This window comes from Bos grunniens, chromosome 13 (genome assembly GCF_055505025.1).
Source record: "Bos grunniens cultivar Pamir isolate PY7600 chromosome 13, Bosgru_T2T1.0, whole genome shotgun sequence".
NCBI lineage: Eukaryota > Metazoa > Chordata > Mammalia > Artiodactyla > Bovidae > Bos > Bos grunniens.
This window is the reverse complement of record NC_141177.1, coordinates 64,600,531-64,628,019: the sequence shown is the minus strand read 5'-3', so window position 1 is coordinate 64,628,019 and position 27,489 is coordinate 64,600,531. Positions and strand designations below refer to the sequence as shown.

General features: G+C 42.9%; 1 protein-coding gene and 1 long non-coding RNA gene across 49 annotated transcripts in view; one reads left to right on the top strand and one right to left on the bottom strand.

Annotated features, from left to right (window-relative positions):
* The window catches only part of PARD3 (par-3 family cell polarity regulator), a 579,141-nt gene that overhangs the window by 461,232 nt on the left and 90,420 nt on the right, over nt 1-27,489 (top strand). The window lies entirely within an intron of this gene.
* The window catches only part of LOC147361115 (uncharacterized), a 64,016-nt gene that overhangs the window by 2,760 nt on the left and 33,767 nt on the right, over nt 1-27,489 (bottom strand). Inside the window, exons 4-5 of one of the 2 annotated variants that reach the window (XR_015139775.1) lie at nt 23,633-27,489; nt 18,402-22,085 (exon numbers count right to left, since the gene is read on the bottom strand). The exon at nt 23,633-27,489 is cut by the window's right edge and continues 22,619 nt beyond it. This is a non-coding gene — a long non-coding RNA (uncharacterized LOC147361115). The other variant, XR_015139774.1, reaches the window with a different exon arrangement.

Sequence of the window (27,489 nt, the reverse complement as noted above, 5' to 3'; positions counted from 1 at the left end):
ATTTTTAAATACACCAATGGCTGCTCTGTGCAAAGTAGATTATAGGGTGGGTATATCAGGTGTCGTCAGGAAAACAGAAACCACACTAGACTTTTCAAACAGTAAGGGGGCCTGATGACACAGGAGGTACAGAGGAAAAAGACAACACAGAAGTTTCTAGCGATAACAAGTGCAGGAATAACCCTCACAGCACAGAGTAGAGTATAAGGTGGCTTTGGAGCAGAGGAAGATAAATACGCAGCAGCGGATGCAGGAGAACTGCCTGGTCCTGAAGGCGAAGCAGTGGGGTTTAGACTAGTTTGTGGGATGGGAATGGAGTTGATTTGAGAGAGATATTGGAGCTGGAACCAGTAGGACCTGTTTTGATGGTGTGGTTTCACTGAGAAGGAAGTTAAGAGCAAATCCCAAGCTTCAGACTGAGGGGTGGAGGTTGGGAAACCAAGAGGGGCAGGTGTGCCGAGTGATATAAGGATTGATTTTGAACATATCAAGTTGTTGAGTCACTCAGTCATGTCCGACTCCTTGTAACCCCATAGGCCACAGCACGCCAGGCTTCCCTGTCCTTCAACATCTCCCGGAGCTTGCTCAAATCCATGTCCATTGAGTCGGTGATGCCATCCAATCATCTTTTATCCTCTGCCATCGCCTTCTCCTCCTGCCTTCAGTCTTTCCCAGCATCAGGGTCTTTTCCAATGAGTCGGCTCTTTGCATCAGGTGGCCAAAGTATTGGAGCTTCAGCAACAGTCCTTTCAATGAATATTCAGGGTTGATTTCCTTGTCAAGTTGGGATGTCAGGTAAACTGTTGGGTTCATGTGTGAGGCGGTCAGAAGTGAGACAAATATGGGAATCATTGATTTTCAGATAACATTTAAAAACTAGAAATGCACTGTGTCATCTAGAGCAGCAGTCTCCAACCATTCTGGCACCAGGGACCAGTTTTTTGGAAGACAATTTTTCCATGGGATGGGAGGTGGAGAATGGTTTTGGGATGATTCAAGCACATCGCATTTATTGTGGACTTTATTTCTATTATGATGATGATGACGATGATGTCAGTTTCTCCTCAGATAATCAGGCATTAAATCCCAGAAGTTGTGGATCCCTGATCTAGGGAAAGGATGGAGAGAGGGAAGGGCGAGTTCCGAGCCCTGCAGTTCTCCTGTTGTGAGAGGTCAGCACAGGAGTGGGAGAGAGTGAAGAATGAGGATGGCAAGAACAGTGGGAGGGAAATCAAGACAGGGTGTTTCTATAGAAACCAAAAGCAGAGGGAGGCAGCGGTCCCGTTTGTAATGGTGCTGAGTGTGTGGAATGAGATGCAGACAGAAAGATGGCCATGGATGTAGCCTCATGAAGACAGTTGACGACGTGCTTGATAGGGTGAGCGATGGAAGACGTCATAGAAGGCTAGGACACTCACTCCATGCTGACACAAAGTGTCCTGAGGGTTCAGAGAGGCCACACTTTCTCCAGCTCAGGGGCCCATGAAGGGATAGGCACATACACACAAAGGTTATTCCTGGTTGGCACTGATGAATGGGGGTCCTGATAGTCTCCTCACCTTTATTCTCTACCTGCCGTGAGATGAAGACCCCACCTAGGCTTCTAGGTTGCTTTCTCCGCTGTATAATTTGACTGAGTCTCCAGTGTGTACATTTCACAGATCCATTACTTGATGCTTTTTATGACCAACTTCATTCAGTCATGCTGTTCAATAAATGAGGAAAACTCCATTCACAGGTGAAAAATCCTCGTCTGGAAAAATCAGAAAAGATGTTGTTGGGACTTAAGAGCTATTTAAAGACTTGCCTATCCCAAGTGCCAGAGTGAAGCTGCATTTTAGCAGGTTTTCTAAACTTGTAGGTCTGCTCTGGGATGCCAGAGAGCAGTGTCACCGTAACCTTTTCAAGCTTTGCTGCCTGCCGGTTGCAGCCAGGGGAAGCCAGCTTCACTGAATGATCAGGGGGATAAAACTGCCATTGATGGGGTCTTTGGAAACTGACATTTTGTCAGCTTTCTCAGGTCCTAAATATCCCATCTGGACCAAAAGCATAATTTAGATGTTCCTCTGGGTTTCCCAGGTGGCTCAGTGGTAAAGAATCTGCCTGCCAATGAAGAAGATGAAAGAGATGTGGGTTCAATCCCTGGGTTGGGAAGATCCCCTGGAGGAGGAAATGACAACCCACTCCTGTATTCTTGCCTGGGAAATCCCATGGATAAAGGAGCCTCACGGGCTAGTCCATGGGGTTACAAAGAGTCGGACATGACTGAGTATACACATTAATGCACTTGTGTACATATAAGATGTTTCTCTAGTAACACCTGCCTCTTCTCTTGGACCTGGATTGGGAAGGGGATTGTTCGCTAAGTGATCAATTAATATGGATGTCTTTAAAATGCCTGACCTAACCTTGAGAGTTTAGACTCTTATCTCATCTTACAGAAGTTATCTTTCAGTTTGCTTTGCTGTAACTAGGGGGATAAAAGCAGAAATCCTACTTCTTGGTCAAAGTGCTACTTTTATAGGAGGACAAAACATGCATTGTTTTACTTCACTTATCAGCAGGCCACACTGCTGTTCACTCACGTGGTGTTTAGTAAGTGTGTTCTCTTGGGCCAAATGTCAAATATAACCCTAATGAGTTCAGTGACATCACTGAGCCTGCTTGTGTTCCCTGCCAGTAGTCGGCATTGTTGGAGCAGATCACATTAGCTGGTGTTCAAGCACAGATGCCAAGGTCAGGGCATTGACAGGCGAAAAAAGATGAAGATTTAAAGCAAAAGTCTGTGTTGGAGAACGGCAGGTGGCTGTTTGTGGAGAGTGCTGGAGACTGTCCCGAGGCCACCCTTGCCTCAGACAAGTTTACCACGTGTCTCCGCCTTGTGAAAACCGTGTTTAAGCAGTGGTGGACGTGAAAGTCGATCACCGTTAAGTCACAGCTGCCACGTTGAATGTTGACTTTCAGACCATGCCACAGACAGCCCTGACATTCTAGAACTGATCAAAATGTTATGACCTTCAGAGGTAACTCATATATTTCCAGCTAGTGTGACTTCTGGAAATAATGAAGTTCAGTAACCAAACAGTTCATGAGTAAGTTCTGTATTTGTCTTTTAAGATTTTAGCACTAAAACTTGTGGCAGATAAAGCAGGGAAAAATCTCATGTTACATACCCTTTTTCCTGTTAAGGGTGGAGATGATAATTTCATGTGTACATACGGATGTGGGGATGTGTAAATCGAACTTGACAAACTGGCAGGTGTCCGTGGCTAGGAGGAGCCTCTCCTTTGCATGCAGGTGGAGGAACCTAAGAAAGGAAACCAGTGTTAGAGGAGACTTATGTCTTTTAAAGTTATTACTTATACATTTTCTCCTCTGCTTTCTCAACCTGATGTCATTTTAGGGAGACCAGGAAAAGGAGTTCTTGTTTTGCAGGTGGCTGGCTTGAACAGTTAAAGTTCAAAAAAGGGCAAGACAGCCTGGTGCCGAGTGGATTAAAAGAAACATAACTTCCAGTGTACAGCAAAGTGAATCATTTAAACATATTCATACATACATTCTTTTTCAGATTCTTTCCTCATAGAGGTTATTGCAGAATCTCTGTCTTCTGTAAGCAAACATAGATATTGGCTATATCCAAGTGCCTTTTTACTATTACTTTTTGACACATATAAACAAAATGCTTAGCTTTTACCAGTGTGAGTCTAGAAGGAAGTCTGTCTTCGTAGAGTAGGCTGGGTAGAGCTTGAGTGAGAATGGAATGGGGATGGAGTGCTTCTGGTACCAGCTGGTGCTGTGGCCTGGACTGGGCTAAGCTGGGGGTATTTGGCTCCATCCAGGGAATCGGCAGGTTGAGGTTCTCCTGGTTTCTGTGGCCAGGGCGGCTTATGTTCTCTTGTGTATGTTTCTTTATTGGTTGCCGTCTTTGATTAGTAGTTGTTCCATGTACTAAACAGAGCCCAAGTGCCAAGTTGTTTTCTGTGCTCAGGGTCTTCTGAAGCTGGGCGAAGAAAGGTAATCCATATTTGACATGAATGTATTTCACTTTTCTCTCTCACCTCATAGCTGACCAAATGCGTAATTATGAACCAAAGCTGTGGTGTTTTCAAATCACCCAAATGTAAATAGGAATTAATATGAGAGCCACATGATAAGTATTAGTGGATAAAGAGTTCGCACTTAGGACTTTCCTTATGTGACCCAAAGTATTCAGATGGGCAAATCAAATGAATCATTTAGAATGAAAGCAATGTTTTCTTTAGTGCATCTGCCTTCATCCATTCATTCCTTTGGCCTTTTGCTCTTGGATTGCCCAACAACAAAAATAGTAAAGATGGATTAGGCATGTTTAAAGCATCAGAAACAGGATAGAACAGGGTTTGTGATCTTGAGCTTTCAATCCGGTTACACATGCATACATTCCTCCAACTACAGAAGAATGACAAAACGACATATGAATAATAACAAAATAATACCATTAAAGAGACTTATGTAAGCTTAACAGTCATGGGATATGTTTAGAAAGAAAAGTGCTAAGCCACCTTTGGAGGAGCAGACGTGAACGGCCCCAGGAGAGAAGGGGAGACAGCCCACATGGGAAGAGTCCTGGACTGACGCTGAGAAGCTGGGCTCGGGAGGGCAGCCCAGGGCTGTGACACGGAGCTGACTGCGTGGCTGAGGCTTAGACCAAAAGGAGCAGGGTGCCAGTTGCTGGAGGTTTTGAGGCTGAGGAAGATGATACAGAGACACTGTTGGTAACTCTGAGACTTGGGTAATTGGGATATAAAAGGAAGACAGCACACTCACAGGCAAAGCAAGGTGACTGCAGAAGTGAAAGCAGAGGAGAGACTTCAGAGTAGTCCCAGAGTTACCCTCCAGTCACAAAAGTACATGTTTTCCACAAAGGAGAAGGTGAAGGAGTTTCCACATGATGGGGGCTATTTATCAACATTATGCTGGGGACATGATGTTCATTCTTTTATTTTTCTGTTCATTTGTTTAAACATTTTTATCACGCTCCAGGCTAATCAACGGTCATGCTGCCCCCAAATCTTTGCTTCCCTATTTTTCACCCTAACCAATAATTTTAATAACTTTATTGAGGTATAATCTACAAACCATAAAATTTACCTGTTTTAGGTATAGAATTCATTTATTTAAAATAAATTTATAGAATTGTGCAACCATCATTATAATCCAGTTTTACAACATTTTCCATCATCCCCAAAAGTCCTCCGTGCCTGCTGGCAAGTAATCTCTCTGCTCATCCCTAACCCTAGGCAACCACTTACCTGCTTTCTGTCTTTATAGATTTGCCTTTTCTGGACATTTCACATTTCGTCTAAGTGGAATGATACATTATATTTTTTCTACATTTGGTGTCTTTAGCTTTGCTTATTGTTTTCATGTTCATCTATATGGATCTGTATGGCCTACGTGATTCTTTACCATCTGAGCCACCAGGGAAGCCCCATCTATATGGTAGCATATATTAATAGTTCCTCCCTTTTTATTGCCTCATAATATTCTAGTGTGTGCATATTCTACATTTTGTTTGTTCGTTCACCAGTAGATGGATTTTTTTTTCAGTGTGAGGGTATTATGAATAATGCTGCTATGAACTTTTGCATACAGACTTTTCTGTGAACACACATTTTATTTCTCTTTAATCCCATCCAGGAGAGGGATTAAGGGGTGGGGTTGCTGGGTTATATCATTGGTTTATGTTTAATTTTTTAGAAAACCTGCCACACTGTTTTCTCAAAGTGGGTGTACTATTTTACATTCCTACCAGCAAGGTATGAGAGTTTCAGTTATTTACATCCCTGTCAACCCTTGTTATTATTTGGTTTTTTGATTATGGCCATCCTCATGGGTGTGAAATAGTATTATGATTTTAATTTGCATTTTCCTAATGACTAATGACATGGAACATATTTTCATCTGTTTATTAACCATTTGTATGTCTTTTTTTCTGGTAAACTATATCTTTTGCCTATGTTTTAATAAGGCTTGTTGTCTCATTATTGGGTTATAAGAACCCTTTGTATGCTTTGGATATAAGTACTTGAACAGAAATATGATTTACCAATATTTCTCACAGTTTGTAGCCTGTCAGTTTTCTTAATGATGTCTTTTGAAGTCTTTAATTTTGATTAATCCAATTTATCACTTTTTTCCTTTTCTTGATCATACTTTTGGGGTCATAGCTAAGAACTCTTTCACTAACCCAAGACCTGAAAGAGCTTCTCTTATGTTTTCTTCCAGAATTTTACAAATTAACTCCTACATTCAAGTTTGTGGTCCAGATGACTTTTGTGTGTAACGTGACATTAAGAACTAAAGTAATTTTATTTACATGTGGATATCCTAACCAACAATTAACTCAAGATAGACAAGAGTCTGCCTGGCAAACCCATTCATTCATTCGTTTATTCATCCTTGAGAACACAGTTGGATAATTAAGTTCTTTCTGATGTATTCAGTGTCCTCTCTTCTCCACTTGGATAGGAACTTGCTTCTTCTCTGAGTCTTTGTACATTTGCTGCTGTTAAATGTGAACTCCGTGTGATCAGAATGTGTTTATGTTGTCTCCCCCACTCTTCATCTCCAGAGCCTCAGTGCTGGAAACCTTACTTTAGTAAGACCTAAAGTATTTGGGGTTGAATTTGATTAAATATCAGCCTCCGTGAGACTTGAACATCTCTTTCCCTCTTTTTCTCTTTTAAAATTTGAAACGTGTTAGCATTTGAACCACCGGCAACAATGAACATAGTCCAGGGAACCAGCTTGTTCAGGAAAAGGAATAAATCATCCTAGCTGACAGGACCCAGGTTTCTGCGGAGCTGCATTGTAGCTTTGTGCGACAGACGTATAAAAAGGGACGGGGGGTTGATGGGACTTGAATAGGGTGATGGATAACTGCTACAGACCTAATGAAAGAGTATATCTGAGAGCGCCTGGAAACCTAGGACGACAGCAGTCGTGTGACCAGCTCCACCTCTGTTATTATTCACTCGTGGGCCTCCTGTGCTGAGTTCCACTGAGGGCCCTCCTCATCCCTGATGATCCAGAGATGCACATTTTTCCATCTCCCTGTCCTGTGCGCTTCCCACTGTGGCCCCTGACACATCGTTTCTCTACTCCACAAGGAGGGACAACATGTGCCTTAGGGATTTATTTTAAATTTGCTGCAATAAAGGTTTGTTTGTATTTCTTTGTGATCAGGTGAGACAGAATCTAGCTCATTTTCTCTACAGACACTTACTGAGGATTTAGCATGTATTAAGCTCCATGCCCTATGGCAGATACACATGCATACACACGCACGCACATGTGCTTGAGACCTGGCCCTTCCCCCATGGGGGGTTTTCAGTATGTTTGAACGTTGATGAAAAAAGAAGAAGTAAGGCTGCAATTCCCCTATGTGCCCCTGCAAAATCTGGTGAGATTTTCCCAAATCCGACTGAGAAATAATCTTTCCATATTGTCAGTGTAAGCAGGATTCGGTGAGCAGTGTATTCTGGATATTGATCTTCTTAACTATGTCTTAGGAAAAGCTTTTAGGTCAATCTCTTAAGGTTTGTTATTTTGAGACGGGAAGGTAAGGGCAGCTATGATCCTAGAATTCTCCCTCCAGAGGCTGACCCGCTCTGGTAGCTGAACATATCAAACAGTAGGGATCAAATACATTCTCATGGTTTAAGAATGAGCTTTTGAAGATCCACCTTTATGTCCTCACCTTCACTTAAGTTTAAAACATGCCATGTGGAATAATGATCAGGCTGGGGTTTGGAGCCACGGAGATCTGGGTTGGAATCTTGAGTCTGTGTGTCCTTGAGTACGTGACCCAAGGAAGGTCTCTGTTTCTTGTTCTGTAGCAATGGTGTTCAGACCTAGAGAGGCTGTAAAGATTGACTGAGGAATACGAGAAGGCGTGTGGACCTAAGCCTGGCACATAATAAGCTCTTATTAAATGAGCATCATTATTAATATTTTTGACAATTTCTGTGCTGACTCGAGCTTGATTGTTACACCCGTATGATCTCAACATAGCATTCAGTGCCTCACATAGTGTCCCTTGCTCTGATTCTCTTTTTTAATGCTCTAGATTTCTTGTGAAAGAAATCATGGATTACAGATATGGTCCAATGCACCTGCCATTCTGTTCGCCTCCCCTCACAAACACATGAGCAATGTTCTGAAACTGACATTTGTGCTCTAGCCCATTCTTTAAAACTCATGCCCATCTATTAATATTGACTCCATAGTGCCTAATGTGTAATCCACATCTAGGTTCCCCCCATTGGTATAGTTGTTTTGATCCAGAATCAGCTCAGTTCCGTGTAGTACATTTGCTTGTACTCTTTCTCAGATTCTTCCCATCTAGAACGGTCTCCCCCATGCATCCCCTTTTCATGTCTGTTTTGACGGTGATATTTATGCAGTCCAGCTGGTGGTCTTGTATAACATCCTGGGTTGCCCTGAGCCCGTGCTTTCCTCGCGGCCCAGGAGCCCTGGGCGCTGATGGGAAGTGCGGCTGCAAACTCAGCTGGATCTCCCTGCTCTCTCTGTGACGTCACATGTACCACTCCATCTCTCAGAGCCTGCTTCGCATCTCAAATGTGGGATTGGGATCTATTGTGCTGGGATTTGGCGTCCAGAAGGAGCTGGACAGCTGGAGCGTTAGAGCAAGAGAGTCGGGCAACAATTCTAAAGGGCTGCGAGGGCAGAAAAGCGCCCTTTAAGGGTGGAAGTTAGAGAAGGCATTGCTGGTGGCTTCTGTTCCCAGAGCCAAACTTCTGGTCCAGTCCTGGTTCTCTAGCAGGCCCTTTCTTACCCCAGGGATGCTTGCGGACACAGCGTAGCCTGCAGGTAAGAAGTGCACCCTCTCCCTTCACCACCACCAGGTGGATCCCTCCTTCTCTCCATGAGTTATTATCTGGTTGTGCCAGGACGCTGCTGCTCTTCTGCTGCTTCTGTTATTGCATTTATTGCCAGAGCAGTAGGGTCTATGAAGCATTCCTGAATCTTTACAGTGTCTCTCCATTTGCAGTCCGGTGCTGGCAGTCCCTCTTGGGAGGGGCTCTGCAATCTGTTTTCTGTGGGCAGGCAGCTCCCCATCCTTGGGGCAAGCCTCAGTTTTTTCCAGGTCACACTGAGGACAAAGACTTGTGCTTAGACACCTGGCTAGAGTTCAGGGCCAGCTGTGTGCATGGTAAGGCCTAATGCAAAATGGGGCCCCTTATCTGAAATGCAAGGGAAAAAAAAAACGCTGCAAAAGGCACGAAAATTCAAAGCTCCTTTCTTCTATTTTCTCTTTTCTGACTTGTCATTATGTTTTTAATTTGTTATTGGATGTTGTTCCAAATAAAGAAACATTGACATTTTAGCTTCTTAGCATGACTTTTACTGTTCATCTTTATCTTGCACAATGCCAGTCTTTTTTTAGTGGTCAAAACCACATAACAAAAAATTTACCATCTTAACTATTTTTAAGTGTTCAGCTCAGCAGTGCTATGTACATTCACATTGTAGTGATCAATGCCAGTTTTAAATGCAAATAGAAGAGCATTTAACTCATGCACAGAATCACTGAAATTATATAATTTTTCATAAAGCATGCATGCACGTGGATTGCATTGTCAATAGAGCAATGAAATACTGCACGAAACTAACTCGGCTGTTTGTATGTTCCTTTTTTTTTTTTTAAGATTTTTATAAAATATGGACCATTTTAAAAGTCTTTATGGAATTTGTTACAATATTGCTTCTGGTTTATATTTCGGTTTTTGGCTGCGAGGCATGTGAGATCTTAGCTCCCTGCCCAGGGATGGAACCAACACCCACTCAGTAGGAAGGCAACGTCCTAACCACTGGATGAATGTGTATTGTACCCACACTCCCTGCCTTTGACTTACTGAGGGAGTAAGGAAGAATTAAAGGAAAAGGAACTACGGTTGCCCTGTCTTTTCCTTCCCTTGCCTCTGTACCTTTTTTATACTGTGTTTCCTCGGTTCAGGAATTAACAGAAGAAGGGATACAGGGCTTCCCAGGTGGTGCTCGTGGTAAAGAATCTGTCTGACAATGCAGGAGACATAAGGGGCACGGGTTCGATCCTTGAGTCGGGGAGATCCCCTGGAGGAGGGCAAGGCGACCCACTCCTGGACAGAATCCCACGGACAGAGAAGTCTGGTGGGCTACAGTCCTTAGGGTTGCAAAGCAGCGAACACGACTGAAGCAACTTAGCATACACACGAGAAAGGATATAGCAGGGCTCCCTGAACATTCCTATTTCTTAGAACACTGTTACCTCCTTTCTGCATTTGAAATAAGTTCTAGTTTGAATGGCAAGCGTGGTTTCTCCAGATCATCAGCTCCTGTGCTCTGGGAGCATCCAGAACAGGACATGGACATGGGGTGAGGAGGACCCTCAGTGGATCTGGTATTGCTAGGATCTCCTATCCTCACACACACTCTCCATTGTCCCAGGAGACTTCACTTCCACAACACAAGTTCAAGAGGTCCAGTGGTTAAGACTTTGCCTTCCAATGCAGGGGGTGAGGGTTCAATCCCTAGTCGGGAAACTAAGATTCCCACATGCCTTGGGGCCAAAAAAAACAAAAGATAAGCCAGAAGCAAAATTGTAACAAATTCAATAAAGACTTAAAAAAACAATAACAACAAAGATAAATGACCAAGACAGTTGAAGCAGAGCCCTTTCGAAACACAGGCCCGAGTGTCCACCAGGTCACACACCCATGGAGCTGACCCTGTCCCTGGTAGATATCTTACACATCGTTGCAGGAGGGGAAGATTCTGGGAATCACACTACTCTTGGAATTTTCTTAATTAAATCAGACCATGCAGAGTCTTGAAATCAGTCTCCTGAGGTCTCACCCTGCCCCCACTTTATCCCCTTCCTCACTTCAATGGCTCTTGCCCTGGAATTCCAGATGTCAGGTGGCAGCTCTAAGAGATGGGTCTGGATGTGCTTCATTAATCAGAATACATTTAAGTAATTCAAACTATCTGTGAATCCCAGAACCACAGTTTTCTAAAATGTGTGCAGCACAGGTTTTCCAATGAATATTTTATTAAATGTATGCTGGGAAGTGCATACTCGCAACTATGACCTAAGAAGAAAATATCATCAGCCCGTCTTACAGACGAGGAAATTGAGGCCCCAGGCAGGTAACATGGCTTTGATTTTCCTCATTTACAGTACAGATCCCCATATTCTGATTTCAGAGCTTTGTCGATAACCCCCTAATGTGAGGCCTGAAAAAAAGCTTCCTTCTTAGCCCTGGCTAAGTCCCCAGTCCCCTTTAAGCAGTGTTTGAGCATAAAAACATATATGTAAAATGCACTCTAGGTGTGAGGCACTAGGTGGGACCCAAGTGGGAAAAGCACTCATTAGTTTGAAGGTTGCAAATGGATTCAAAAGTGGGAGTGCCCCTTTCACTTCCTCCTGAGATGAAAGTGGACAGTTTTCACAACATATTTTTTTCAATGGCCATATGAAAAGCTTCATTGAAAAAAAAAATTGCAGCGTGCCACTCCCCATCATCTCTGTAGTTCCCCTGTGGTTGAACATTTTAATCAGCTGTTTTTGTGCTTTAAAGATTTTTCATTTGATTTACAACTTGTAGGAGTGGAGTTGCAGTGAGTAATCAGGAAGAATGCCACACAGAGGACAAAAAGAAGGGGAAACACAGCGTTAATAATTTAGTTCCAATAACCTTAAAAGGTTTACTGTTCACATTTAACCTTGTATCCCAAAAAGCAAGCTACTGCAGTGAATCAGAGAAATGTTTCTTTTAATTTGCAAGTCATTTATTTAAGTCTGCTTACAGGGACTGATGTATTCTTTAAACAAAAAGGTGGAGAAGTGACCACAGCTGCTTGTTTCAGTGCTGACTGTTTGAGGATGCTTCACCTTTGATAGGAAAGATCTGAGGGTTTAAAGCCTGCAGTGATTTGCTTTCAAAATGTATGGATTATTAGAGTGTCAAATTATTCATATAATAACGTTTTAGTTAGTACCGGGTAAATCAAAAGAGACTCACAGTGGTAGAGAGGCAGGAAGGGAGCAGAAGTGATGGTTGCTGAGGGCAGATTGCCGTTTACAGGTGATATTTAGAATCTATTGTCAAGACTTGGGGTGGGCTGGGGCCGGGATTGGCAAGGAAGTTTAAAACACTTGCCAACTAGAACTTTAACATCTCAGGAGGACTGCTAAATTAACAGAGAGATTTTTCACCCAGATCTCATTACCAGGCCTATTAAAACGATCCCCACTGCACACTGTACCACGCGTTACCTAGAAAATCGCCAGGTGCATAAAGGTGTACCTTGTTTCATAATTAGGGGGCGATGCATAGTCCAGCTACCATGAAAGAGCTAATGGCCTGTTTCTTTGGGGCTTTTCCTCGTCCTTAATTAAAAATACTTACCATAATAAATGGGACCAGTTCTTCCTAGGATTCTTCTTTTCTCTCTGGTTTTTCAGTACTTTGTTTCCCAGTTTCCTAAGAAGCATCGTGTTTGTATGATTCACCTTGAAGAAAAAGAGAGGTTGAGATTATTTAGAAACCCAAAAGAAAGGTTATTAGACTTTCATTTTGATTTTAGTGTGTTAAATGGACAGACCCAACTGAGAGGGGGAGTGAACAATTCCCAATTATTAATTGATTAAAATCCAATTCCTACCATGGATTTTGATGTTTAATGTGGACGTGTGAAGCAATCTATTCCTTCTTCTCTAGGCCTGTGAATGCTGTATCTGCAGCTCCGCCTCTGCCTTTGGCCCTCAGTTTGCATTGCGGAAGCTCTCCACATTTCCCATCATTACTTTTTCCTGGGCTCTTAGTCCTGGGCACTGGCCTTGACATGGTCTCTTCCAGTTGAACTCTCAGCCCTTTCACGTGGATCTTTCTTAAACGCTTCAGCTCTTATGTGAGCTTCCCTTCCAGCCAGCACTTGGCAGGGCTTCCTCGCTGTCTTGCCATAGAAAGTATTGGGCTGGTTTAAGTGACGTAGAGGAGCCCTTACTCAGTTTTTAAACACAGACCTGATCTTAAAATATTCTCACACTCTGCCGTCCTCAGATACCACTGATCACAGAATGAACAGTTTTTTTGCCCTTCTCTCTTCTTCTGCATCCGTAATCCTCCTTGCCCCCATCTTCCCATCCTCATGACCCCTCTTCCCCATCCTCCAGGCATCTTGTTCCTCATCCTCCATGCCCTCTCCACCCACAAGATGGTATCTCATCACCTGTTTTACTTCCATTGAAGGTCATTTTAAGGGTAATTGTGATAATGAATTGTCATCTCCAGAGGCTTATAAAAAAGTATGGAGACTTGTACAAATGGGACCTTTTTACACACGTGAGAAGTGGTCTGTGCCCTTCCTGTTTGACAGTTGAAGGACAGCTGGCACCAGCACCGCGAGTGGTGTCAGGTCCTTGGCACTCGCCACCATCTCCCAAGTGATGATGTGGAGAGTGGAAAGCGCTCAGTGGCAGGAGGGCAGTCAGGTGGCCCAGCCCATCCTGAGAGGGTGAGGTCTCAGGCGGGGCTAGAATTCATGATTTCAGGCTCTCAGCCTCCTTGCCAAGAATGCTCCCTTCTCCCAACGTGCCAACTCTCTATCTTGCACACTCTTCTGAGGAAGAAGAATGATGCTTTGATGGGTAATCACTGGAGGTTTCATAACTAAAGAAGTCATTTGTCCAAAATAGAGTTAGAGAAGAAACAAATCTGTATTTAAAATGAAGAGTTTTCTCGGAAAAATGTCGTTGGCTGGGATGTGGGGATGGAGTTTAAACATGACAAGAGCTCAGAACATGTGAACCAGAGCAATTTCCTCTAAAGTGTGACTGGCTGTGGTATTAATTCCAATGTCCGTGATCAAGGAAATCACCATTATAGTTTTCACGGGAGAGGGAAGTCAGACATGCCTTGTTTACATTATTGCCATTTATAAAACATTTAAAACAGCCATTCTGCTGAATAAACATTCAAGAGCCTGAAGGATAAGCATATCACTTAAACTTCTTAAGACTAAACTTTCTAAACCATTTCCTGCCAGAGGGACCCAATAGCAAAATTGCAAACTCTGTGCCCTGAGATGAGATAGGCTGAATTAGATTAAGCTGCTTACTGTTGACAAGTCTATTGATCTGGGTTCAGCGCAGTTTCCTGTCCCTGCCAGCAGTCAGATTGCTGTATACAATAACACAGTGGCCTGGTTTATGTGAAATTGGGGACTCCAAGCATCAATTACTCCAGGAAGGCAGTGGCACTGGGAGATAAGAGTAAGCTGCTTGCAGTATTTAAGACTGCTAAAATCCAAGCCGCATATTTGCTGTCTAAAACGTTGCTTATAAATTTGACAGTGTTCCATTTATAACATTTCCAAAGAGATGATCCAGTGTTATTCTCTGTAGGTAGTAGTACAAATAGCATTATGAATGGTTATTGTTAAAGCAGTGTAACTCACTTACTCAATTTCATGCATGTTTCTTATATATTTGCATAAAGAGGTTGAATTGGGTGGCAGGGCAAGGACATGGTGGCACCATCTTGGACCATGGCTATGCCCACATGAGAGAATGCAGGTAGTGCCAAAAATAAGTGTCAGCAATTTGATGTGCATTTCCCCCCTCTTTTTAAGGGGCCAATTGAGTAGATTGAATCAACTACCTTCTTTGTATTTCTACTACCTCCTCATGTATTTTCAGAGCGCACTTATTTTCCTAAACACTATATCTTTAAGGCCAGAAGCATGGAGAATACAGAAAAGCACAGTGAAAAACACAAATGTCACCTTCAGTGATAATTATTTTGTGGCTGTGGATAGAGTATTTCAGGTATTATTTTTGGATACATCTGTCTCCCACTTCCCCCTGACTCCTGCTCATGTATACACACACATGCAGACATTTCTTTTCTTCACTAAACACTCATTTAATTGTGCATATAATTTGTTGTCATTTTCTTTCTTTTTTTCTTTCTGGATAAAGGAAATGTGGCTTTTCTTGCTTCAAATGTAACGGGAAGGAGAGTTGTCAAACGTATGTTTATATACTTCTTAGAAAGTGACAGAAAGGCATTTTTATAATCCATGAGGTTGGGACTCTTCAAAAATTCTCTATGGGTCAGCTCTTTGAGTCTGTTCGCACAAGTTGTTACATTTCATACTTAAAATGCAACTCCTTGTTCCTGTAAGAGATGCTCACAGAGCAAATTCCATGCTTTCTGGTAAGACATATGTGCTATGATTTGGATAAAAGGATAAATTTTTTGTAAGTGACATTTCAGTTTGCTTATTGTGACAGTTTCTGTATTTTTCAATATACATTTATCTCAGAAATAGCTCCCTTACTTTATTACAGGTAGCAACATTTTCATATAAAACTTAGGAAATACCTTAAATATGGTACTGACGAAAACCAGACCTGGAAATCTAACAAGTCTGGACACATTTTACTAACTTAATTGCATTCTCTGTTTTGATCTCCTGAGTCTGGCACTGTCCGCAAGAAGGCTTTGCAGCATTCACGCTATTCTTTTCCATTTTATGCCCCCTAAGAATGATGCAAATGAATGTACTTCAAGTGTGTTTAGCATTTATTGGCATAGTTTTAGGTTTTATCTTTTAATGAGTTTTTAATTGGTTTTATTGCAGGATTTATGCAAGGTGCCTGGAATGCCGATAGGCAAGGGGGACCCAATAAGTCAACGGGCCATTAATGCTAATATGATGTCCCTCAGCAAAGCTCATGTGTTAACTTCCTGACAGGGCTGGTCGCTAAGGGAACCCACGCCTGATGACTTTAGGTTTTTCAAAAAGGAGCATAGACTCTTTGACTTGCTGAAAGTTCATCTTGTAGTTTTCCCTTCCTGCAAAGTCCTGACTTTGTCAAGTTTTTAATTATCTTCAGAATGTCATTTTCTGATATTAGATTTCTCCTGAGGAAGAATTATTCAAGGCCCTTCATATATTCTGTTTGCAGGCATTGATTATGTGAAACACAATGAAGAGAACCACAGTTTCTTTTTGTTTTTTTAATTTATTTATTTTAATTGGAGGCTAGTTACTTTACAATATTGTAGTGGCCTTTGCCATGAGAACCAGTTTCTTCCTGTTTGTGTAATGGTGGTGGCAATGAGAAGGAGGGCTGGTGGGAGACCCTTGGGCTGGTCTCCCGTGTGTACAGACCAGGCACCCCCACCCCGCCCCACTTTGCTTGACACCACAGAGTCCTTTGTGGTCAGTTTAACTTGTCACTGACCATGGGGAGGGGAGAATTGCTGAATTCTTTCATTCAAATTGCACGTGTGGCCGTATTAATAACACCAGTGGCTTCACTATGGCTTCTGAAATCACAAACACCCACCCTGCTCCCAATTTGCAGACCCTGAAGAGCTATAAATGAAAGCACTCTACTTAATCAAAAGACTCCACGTACAGAAACCATCATGAGAAGTTACTGCATAAGAAATCTCAAAAAGTTGACAAATGTGTCACAGAAAAAGTCAGCGGTTAGTCATCATCAAATCAAAGGTTCTAGGACACGGAGCAGCAGTGACTGCTTCCCCTCCCAGCCTCTGAGCTGCTAGGTTGTACTTTGCCCTCCTCCGTGTTGTTTACATCCAGTCTCCGCCTCTGGACGTGAGCCTCTCCTGACGTCCCCGACAACCAGATGAGCAGCTGGTCTGCACTTAGCATCCTCAGTAAACACTTACTTGGTCATTGACTTGAATTAAGTTAGGCCAATTGGTTTTCTCGGTCTGAATGGAGCACAAGAAGTGGGGGTGAAATTATGATTGGCTTCATCTGATAAAAGACCTGGGGGGGAGGGGGGAGGTTTCTAAAGGCCTGAGGTCATGTGAAGAACAAGGAGAAGCCAGGAAAATTTTAGGTTGATTTAAGATGATTTTAGGAGCAGGATAGAAGAGGAACACTGGAGATGAAAGGGCTTTCAAAATGAATGTCCCAATGGGTCTGATGAGCCTGAGGGCTGGAACAAGTGTTGATGGGGATATATCTCTTTCCTGGACTCTTGCAAGTGCTTCCTATCTGATTTATTCATGAGTTTCTGGTCTCTCCAAATCCATCCTCAATATAGGGTTTGCTGATTCTTGAATAGCCTTTCTCGCTGCTCCTCCCTCCCCACCCCTGCCCCATGCCCTGCATTAGCTAAAGGGTCATATCCAGGCGTCTCAGCATCTTACAGTGAACTGAGGCCCATCCATGGTCCTCTTCTCCCACGGTCGTACCCTCCACCCCCTGTGAATCTTCCACCCACCTTGCCATCGTTTCCTTCTCCACGAGGGCTGAAGACATACAAGATATGTCTTGGTCTTATTTCCTTTATATATGTATGTGTGTATATATATATTTTTTTTCTCCCAGATTTACAGAGATATGAATGACATACAGCACTGTATGAGTTTAAGATGTACAGCATAATAATATGACTTACATACATCGTGAGATGATTATTACAAAAAGTTCAGTGAACATCCCTCATCTCATATGGATATAAAATAAAACAAATAGAAAAAAAAATTTCATTGCAATGAGAACTCTTAGGATTTCCTCTCTTGACAACTTTCATACATAACATGCTGCAGCGTTTAATTGTATTTATCTAATGTTGGACGGCAAAGAGATCCAACCAGTCCATTCTGAAGGAGATCAGCCCTGGGATTTCCTTGGAAGGAATGATGCTAAAGCTGAAACTCCAGTACTTTGGCCACCTCATGTGAAGAGTTGACTCATCGGAAAAGACTCTGATGCTGGGAGGGATTGGGGGCAGGAGGAAAAGGGGACGACAGAGGATGAGATGGCTGGATGGCATCACTGACTCGATGGACGTGAGTCTGGGTGAACTCCAGGAGTTGGTGATGGACAGGGAGGCCTGGCGTTCTGCGATTCATGGGCTCACAAAGAGTCGGACACAACTGAGTGACTGATCTGATCTGATCTGAGTGTTGCATCATCACTGCAGATGGTGACTGCAGCCATGAAATTAAAAGACACTTACTCCTTGGAAGGAAAGTTATGACCAATCTAGATAGCATATTCAAAAGCAGAGACATCACTTTGCTGACAAAGGTCCGTCTAATCAAGGCTGTGGTTTTTCCTGTGGTCATGTATGGATGTGAGAGTTGGACTGTGAAGAAAGCTAAGCACCGAAGAATTGATGCTTTTCAACTGTGGTGTTGGAGAAGACTCTTGAGAGTCCCTTGGACTGCAAGGAGATCCAACCAGTCCATTCTGAAGGAGATCAGCCCTGGGAATTCTTTGGAAGGAATGATGCTAAAGCTGAAACTCCAGTACCTTTGGCCACCTGATGCGAAGAGTTGACTCATTGGAAAAGACTCTGATGCTGGGAGGGATTGGGGGCAGGAGGAGAAGGGGACGACAGAGGATGAGATGGCTGCATGGCATCACTGATTCGATGGACTTGAGTCTGAGTGAACTCCGGGAGTTGGTGATGGACAGGGAGGCCTGGTGTGCTGCGATTCATGAGGTCGCAAAGAGTTGGACACAACTGAGCGACTAAACTGAACTGAACTGAATGTTGCATCCCTGAGGCTCCCCAGTGGCTCACTGGTAAAGAACCTGCCTGCCAAAGCAGGAGACGTGGGTTTGATCCCTGGGTTGGGAAGATCCCCTGGAGAAGGAAATGGCAACACACTCCAATATTCATGGCTGGAAAATCCCATGGAAACAGGAGCCTGGCAGGCTATAGTCCACAGGGTCACAAAAGAGTCCAATACGACTGAGCAGCTAGGCACACACACACATTGCATCCCTAATGCTTATTTATAACTAGAAGTTTTTACCTTTTGACTAGCGCATCCAGTTTCCCTGCCCTCAACCCCTGCCTCTGGTAACCATAATTATTACCTCTTTTTCTATGAGTTTGTTTATTTTGGAAGTATAATTGACCTGAAACACTGGTAGTTCCTGTTTCACAACACAGTGATTCAAAATTTCTATACATTTCAAAATGATCACCACAGTAAGTCTAGTTACCATCTGTCACCATACAAAGATACTGCATAGTTATTGACTGTATTCCCCACACCATACATTCTGTACCTGTGACTCCTTTATTTTGCAACTGGGAGTTTTTACCTCTTAATCTCCCTCACCTATTTCTTGTCTCCCTTGTCTTCAACATTTTATGGTTTCACCTTGGGAGTTATTTCCCTGCCTAATTGAGGTCCTTTTCTGAATAACTTTCTAGATCTCACTGCCTAGAAGAATATTCTGACTTTTAATGATGGAAACAAAAAGCTTGGAAAACAGAAGGCAGAGGACAAAATAATGAAGCTAAGTTGGGCTAGAAGAGATTGCTGTTAGGTGTCAGGCTAGAACAATGTGGAAGATGCAGGATCTCATAGGAAAGCAGCCACGAGGTCCAGAGGAACCGTCCTAGATAGCAGGACTTCACATTCTGACATGAGTTCATTAAAAAAGTTTTAAAAGTATATACTGGCCAAATTGTGGGGATGTAGGGAAATAAAAACGTGGGGGGAGAATAATAATTATGAGCATGGGATTCCCCAACATGGCTCATCTAATAGTGTCCTAAATTCAGCTGGGACCAGGGTGATTTGAGCACATTGCAATAAGGAGACCTGAAAACGGGAGGAGTGGGCAGAAATCTACATTGAAGCTCTCCCCGCTCCCCCCCAAAAAAAGTGGTCTAGGGCAACTGTCCCCAAGCTTTTTGGTACCAAGAACTGGTTTCATGGAAGACAATTTTTCCACAAAGTGTGGGGGATGGTTTTCAGAACATTCAAGGGCATTACAATTATTGTGCATTTTATTTCACTTGATTATTACATCAGCTCCACCTCAGATCATCAGGCATGAGATCCCAGAGGTTGGGGATCCCTGGTCTAGGGCACTGACGGATTCTAAAGAAATAACATCTTACGTGGAACACCAAAAAGTCACCTTTTGTAATGATAGAAAGGAGGAAACACAGTCTTCCAGATTCCTGACAGCAGGCGTGGGGAAGGGGCGTTAGGGTAAGTGGTGGTGGGGTGCTATTTGATCGGGGGGACTCGTGGGAAAGGAACCCACATCTCTACTCAGTTTTCCAGCTGGAACTTTGTTTCCTGCTCTTTATCCTTCTTTCTGCCTCCACCTCCTTTTGCTTTGTCTTTTTCTTCACTCCCCTGTCCCCACCAGATTCTAAGCATTTCTAAGTGTGGAGTCATTTCCCAATATCAGGGCTCTGATCTTAAAGAGGAAGCATATACTTGAGGAGGTGACTTGGCAGAGAGGAAAGGGTCTGCCCAGACTTTGGGGTCAGATGGGCCAAAACTGGGCATAAATCCTTACTCAGTGACTTCCTGTCTTGAGGACTCGAAACATGTTTCTGAATCTATGGGTTGGGGGGTGATTACACAGGCGTTACAGAAGGGTAAGCATTAAGGGTAAAGGGCAGAGAAGGAATGTTTACTAGTGCTTATAATGTGCTAGGCGGAGGCCAAAGGGCTATACATATGTTCTCTCTTTTTATTAATTGATGTACAGTTGATTTACAATGCTGTGTTAATTTCTGCAGTAGAGCAAAGTGATTCATTAATGTGTATGATTCACATACATTCTTTTTTAAAATATTCTTTTCCATTATGGCTTATCATAGAATATTAAATAGAGTTCCCTGTGCTACACTGTAGGACCTTGCTGTTTTTCTATTCCATATACAGTAATTTACATTTGCTAACCCCAACCTTCATGGCACCCCACTCCAGTTCTCTTGCCTGGAAAATCCCATGGACGGAGGAGCCTGGTAGGCTGCAGTCCATGGGGTCGCTAGGAGTCGGACACGACTGAGCAACTTCACTTTCACTTTTCACTTTCATGCATTGGAGAAGGAAATGGCAGCCCACTCCGGTGTTCTTGCCTGGAGAATCCCAGGGACGGGAGAGCCTGGTGGGCTGCCGTCTCTGGGGTCGCACAGAGTCGGACACGACTGAAGTGACTTAGCAGTAGCAACCCCAACCTTCTACTCCATCCCTTCCCCAACTCCCTCCCCCTTGGCAACCACAGGTTTGTTTTCTTTGTCCATGAATTTGTTCTGTTCCATAGAGGGTTCATTTGTATCACATTGTAGATTCCACATATAAGTGATATCATATGGTGTTTGTCTTCCTCTTCCTCTTTCTTATATCACTTAGTATGATAATCTCTACTTGTATTTGTATTGCTATAGATGGCATTGTTTCATCCTTTTTATGGCTGAGTAATATTCTATTTTCTGTGTGTGTGTTTACACACCACATCTTGTTTATTCATTCACCTGTTGATGGACATTTAGATTGTTTCCATGTCTTGGCTATTGTGAATAGTGCTGGAATGAACATAGGGGTGTGTGTGCATGCGTTCTCAATCCTCCTGACAGCCCTATGGAGCAGGCGTTCAGCGAGATAACACATGTGACCACCAGGACACAGCAAGTAGGAAGCAGGACACGGTCACCTTCTCCTGGTGTTGGGGGAAGGGGATCACAGCAGGTCTGGCACGACCCCTCACTCCCTTCCTGTGTTGCAAATCTAAGTCAAGAGGAAATTGTCAGTTTGTGAATGGCCATTGTGCACTGAATTCTAGTTTTCTTGGGAATCAGCGGGTAGGGGTCCTCCCAGACCATCGCAGGCCCTGGGAAAGGAGGCCAAGCTGTGGCTGCTGTGGTGCAGAGGTGAGTCACTCCTGCTTCAGAGTCATGATGTCATCTCAGGTCGCAAGTTTGTGATAATTAATACTTATTCCTTCAGTCACGAGACAGGGATAGACCATTCCCATGTTGTACCACTGGCTAGATCTTTCCTTTTGTGTATGGAGGAGTCATAACAAGTTGAGCTGTTTCAGATGCTGCTGATCCCTGGGCTCCCTTTCTGGTAGGTGGTACCTACCTGAAATACTTTCTGTCTCCTCTGGTCTCATCAAACGCCTCCTCCTACATTCACAAGCAAGACACGTGGGGGCAATCCATCCATGGAAGAGCAGTTTAGATTTATATTAAGTCACTGAGGCATTAAACAACCCTCCTAACAGAGAAAAGAAGGAAAAACCAAATAAATACACTTATTATTGTTCCCGTTTCTCTCCTTTCCACCACCTCCAAACACACACCACATGTGTGCACAACACATATGCACTCACACACACAACCCATCTTTACATTTATCATGGTAACAGAAGTGATGTGTGAGATATTTTCTTATGTTACATGAAAGAAATCTTATGTTACATGGGAAATCCTTAGTTCTGGTCTTATATTGACAACATCATAGACAAAGTATCATGCAAAAGTTCACAATTTGGTGTGAACCTGTAAAATCTTTCTATCCTTGCAGTATGTGCATAATTTTAAAAAGCAACATATTAAAACTTCAGTGAATCTCATTGCCACTAGGGAGGATTTTTGGTAACTGAGGATGAAGGTTACATGTGCATGATAATCAAACCCGGTACCTATTTTGGATTTCTGTCCATGAATATATCACCTAATATAGTTTTATTATTACCACAACTTTGGGATAAAAATAAGGATGTTAATGATAACTAATAATAGCTAACATTTATTAAGTGCTTTCTCATGCAAGAATTTGCATGCATTTTCTCATTTTGTTTTCAGCACCATCTCTGTGAGGTGGGCATTTTTTAAAGCCATTTAACAGTACACAGAAGACTTAGCAGGGTGACCCAGCCAAGCTCCAGCCGCCACTAAAGAGTTGAGGCAGCATTTGAACCTGGGTCTCTCTGACTCAGGTTTCTTTGCTCTTGGTTAAGAAAACTAAGTTAAGAACTCTTTTTCCTATTTATAAAAGATTCTAGATGTTTACTCCTATGGTGATTCTTCCCCAGTACATTAATGTTAAACATTAATATCAGTTATCTCACAAAGAACAGAATCAGCCAAGCTTTGCTTCTCAAAACACTTCTCTCCCAGGTTCAGACTCTACTCTTGGCACCAACAACATCTCCATGTAAATTCCACCCCTCCTTCACCTCTAGACTACTTAATAGCATCATGTTAAAAGAAGTAAGTAAGATTGAATCCTTTGGGCTCCCGATAACCAAATAATCCTCCAACTAAATATTCTGCTAGACTTTTGATGAGAAGATATTTCCTGCAAAATGAAGTTTTTTTCTCATTAAAACAATATATATGAATAAATGCATTCATATATTCTTCCTCTCTTGACCCAAGAAATAGAATTTAAAAGAATCAGGGATTCTTAGGTTACCGAAGTAGAAAGAAAATCTGAAGCCATTTTCCCTCCTTCTAGTTAATTTTAAATGACAGGATGAGTTTGCTTTGTTTTACCTCTCTTTCTCTGGGGGTGGGGAGTGTCAAAATATCATATGTGAACATCTAGTTTGCATTGAAATGGTTGTCCTCAAATATTACTTTTCTCCTTTAGTAAAAATATTCAAATATGTCAGACAAATTTATTTCTGGAATACAACTGGTAAAGGACTGATCGCTGAGTACACAGCTCCTGCTCACTACCAGACTGTCCTGAGAGGGGTACCTGGGAACCACCACATCCTGCCGTCTTTGCTGGATCTTTTCTACTTTGTCTGTTACCTGTTGTTGTTGTTCAGTCACTAAGTCATGTCTGACTGTAATTCCAGGGGCTGCAGCACGCCAGTCTCCTCTGTCTTCCACCATCTCCCAGAGTTTACTCAAATTCATGTCCATGGAGTCAGTGATGGTATCTAACCATCTCATCCTCTGTGGCTCCCTTCTCCTTTTGCCTTCAGTCTTTCCCAGCATCAGGGTCTTTTCCAGGAGTGGGCTCTTCAAAGCAGGTGGCCCAAGTACCGGAGCTTCAGCTTCAGCATCAGTCCTTCCAATGAATATTCAGGGTTGATTTCCTTTAGGATTGACTGGTTTGATCTCCTTGATGTCCAAGGGATTCTAAGAGTCTTCTTCAGCACCACAGTTTGAAAGCATCAATTCTTCGGCACTCAGCCTTCTTTATGGACTGACTCATATCTGTACATGACTACTGGAAAAACCATAGGTTTGACTATACAGACCTTTGTCAGCAAAGTAATGTCTCTACTTTTTAATATGCTGTCTAGGTTTGTCATAGCTTTCCTTTCAAGGGGTAACTTGGTATAAAATGAGTCACAAGAAATCAGCCATAGGTGAACCTATGCCATGAGGTATGATATATTAGTAAAAAGCCTTGTTAAAGATGTATTAAAAGGCCTGGCATCCCCTGGTGGTGTTGGCAAGGATTCTGAAGATGGAAGACAAAAGGAATATTGTTAGTAATGTTAGAAGAGAACTTAGGAATATTACTCTTCTCATCTTGAACAATTGAATAAAGAGTCATGTAAAACCTCTGTAATTCAGTGCAGCATCCCACATTCGGGCCACCTGCAGGCAATCCTCACTTACACGTCATCCTTATTGTCAGTTACTTTTTGCTAAAATACTTCTTCTTTAATGAATACTATTATTTGCATTTTAGAGAATGGCTCATTAGTCCTGATTTGACTTGTGTCCGTGACAAAGATCGAATTTTTTAAAAATGACATATACAGAGACGGGAAAAAAAAAGAAAATCTTACATTCATGGCTATGTGTTTCTAAAAAAAAAAAATACAATTCTGCTGATTTACAGCTAAAAGCAGCTCATTAATTAGCAAAGGTACTTACAATTGTTTTACACCATAGAGAATATTCAAGCTTTGAAAAATTGGATCTGTACATTCTTTGCATGAGAATCCCAGGCATAATTTGTCCAGAGAGAGCTCATTACTTTTTTTCTTTTTTAAGAAGTTAGATCACTGCCTCTTTTGACATCAAATATCTATTTTCTGGAAAAAAGGAGTTTTTTAAAAAAAATCAGATATTTGAACTTTTCTACTAAATCCTCAGTGTCCACTCCGAAGGGAATTGATATCATCTTAAAAACTAAGATCATACTGGTTATTTTTATTTAAAGTTGGAATTGAGAAATCTGAAATGAAACCCTTTTGATAAATATCAATTGGGAATTCCCATAAGGTTTAGTGTGTATCTCTAATAGAGTGTGCTTTGGGGGATTTGTAAAAAAAAGGGGGAAGAATCATCTTTTCTTGGTAAAAGAAAAGGTGGAACATGCATTTAACCCTTCGGTGCCTCTAGCCTTATTTATATAACCAGCTTTGTCCTGAGAGTGAAACTCAATCCATGGTGTCCCAGCCTGCCATGACCTCTAACACTCTCTCCCTCTGAGGATAGGGGTGGGGGTGGGGAGTTGTTCTCCACCCACTCAGTAAATGCTCTTACCAGGAATTCCATGGCTGGGGTTTCACTTTTTCTATGTCCTGACTTGTTTACATTAAATTAGCTTGCAGAAAATGGGCTCCACTGCCCAGCAGTTAGTGTGAGGATTACTTATTGAAAACACTCACCACCCTGCTTATTTTTATTTATTTTATTACTTTTTTTTTTCTTTTTTGCCCAAGAGTTGCAAAACAAACAACCATCTGAATGAGAAATAATCAGAAGACTGAATCTTAATGAAGTATGAATCCCTCTATAAGATAAAGGGGGAGTATATAGGAGCAAATTGCTGATGTGAGCTTCATCAGTCTTGTTCCTCCAGTTAAACTGTAAACAGAGAGAACTTACCTGCCCAAACTCTCTGACACTCAGACCAACAAGCACACCTGCGGGCACTCATACACCACAGCAGATGGTGGCTTCAAACTCGGTGCAGGGCGAGGGAGGGCTAGATGCCTGTTGGTGGATGAATCTGCGTAGCCTCCTGCATTGCTCCGCCTGAATTACACAGAGATTTCGCAAGTTTTCTCTGATCTCGGGGAAACTTCCTCCAGTAAGGTCCCTGATCTCCGGGGAACTTCCTACAGTATCATACAAATGGGATAGGCCTGGACCTCAACAGGTTCCCAGTAGCAGAGGGAGAGGCATAACCAGGGCATTAGGGGCTCACTCAAGGAAAATGTCACCTGTCTTCTGCTTTCTGACACTGCTGGATCTGCTAATCTGTCAGGATCTTGCCAACTGCAAGCGCTAGACTAGTTTCACGCCCCAGGTACTAAGGGCTTCTCTTGTGGCTCAGCTGGTAAAGAATCCTCCTGCAATGCAGGAGACCTGGGTTCGATCCCTGGCTTGGCAAAATCCCCTGGAGAAGGGAATAGCTACCTACTCCAGTATTCTGGCCTGGAGAATTCCACGGACCAGTCCGTGGGGTCGCAAAGAGGCGGACACGACTGAGAGACTTTCACTTCACTTCCATATACTAAAGGTCTGCGAGTTACAGCCAGGGGGCGCTAGAGCGCTTGACCAGCCAGCCTGCAATTCCCTCGCTGTCTCTGGGCGGTCAGGTAGGCACACCTCGGTCCTTCTCAGGTACAGCCACCTCTCACACTTGCTTCTGGACCACCCCCCTACTTCTGTCTCCCATGAGACTGAAGTGAGTGTCTAGTGAGATGCTGTGTGGGGTTGAAGGTCAAGTTGTGGATCCGTGCACGCGTCTCTCCATCATTTTGCCCTCCCTCTCAGGCCACCCTCCACCAGGGCTGCCCTTCCTCCCACACTCAGCATCAGTCCTCAGCCACCGCCCCCTGGGGTTTGATGACAGCAGCTCACCCAGCCCAAGGGGTGGGAAACTATCCAGAGCAAGTGTCCCAGGGTGCTGCCTGCTTCCAGTGCAGGTAGCCACAGCAGAAACCAGGCAGAGAGTCCTCGCGATCTGCTGCTTTTTCTGGACCCCAGATGAGGTTTAAAAAGTGGGGAGCCCTGAAGAACAGTATCAGGAGGTGAGTCCTTGCATTTCTCCAGGACCCAGTCTCTGCTCCCTTCATGGCTTTACCCTGACTTTGCCTTCTCGGTCTGGTACCCTCTCTCCCTGTCTGTCCCCTCGCTTCCTTAGGACTTGGCATCCTTCTCCAAAATCCAGGCCCTTGCATGTGACACTTCACCAGAGGCCTACATGATGAATGTTCGTGGACTTCCTTCTGAAAACTGATCAAGGGAATAGACCTGGAAGAGTTTTTTTTCTTAACAACAACAACAAAAAAAGTTTAAAAAAAAACTACAGAAAGATTTGAATGCACTATTAACTGTTTTCTAATACACTGAAAAGTTATTTCTCATTTACACCCAGCCTATGAAGCATTTCAAGAGAATTTAGGCCAGCATAGGAATATTTTAAACTTGAGTTCAGATATCAATATAACAGAATAAATATAGTCAGATTAGGCAAGTTCAACACAAAGGTTTCTCGGCTCCTGCTGATATTCACCTGAAAGTTCCAGTGGCTTCAGCATCAGATGTCTCTTAGTTGAGAAGTACAAAGATGAAAGTCTTTTTCCATTGTTAAATATGTAACACACCTAATTGATTTCACTGGAGCCCTGAGGCTGCTGTTGACGAAATGTGCTTATGATGCAAAGGTTTACAGTATGTTGTTTTCCATTTTT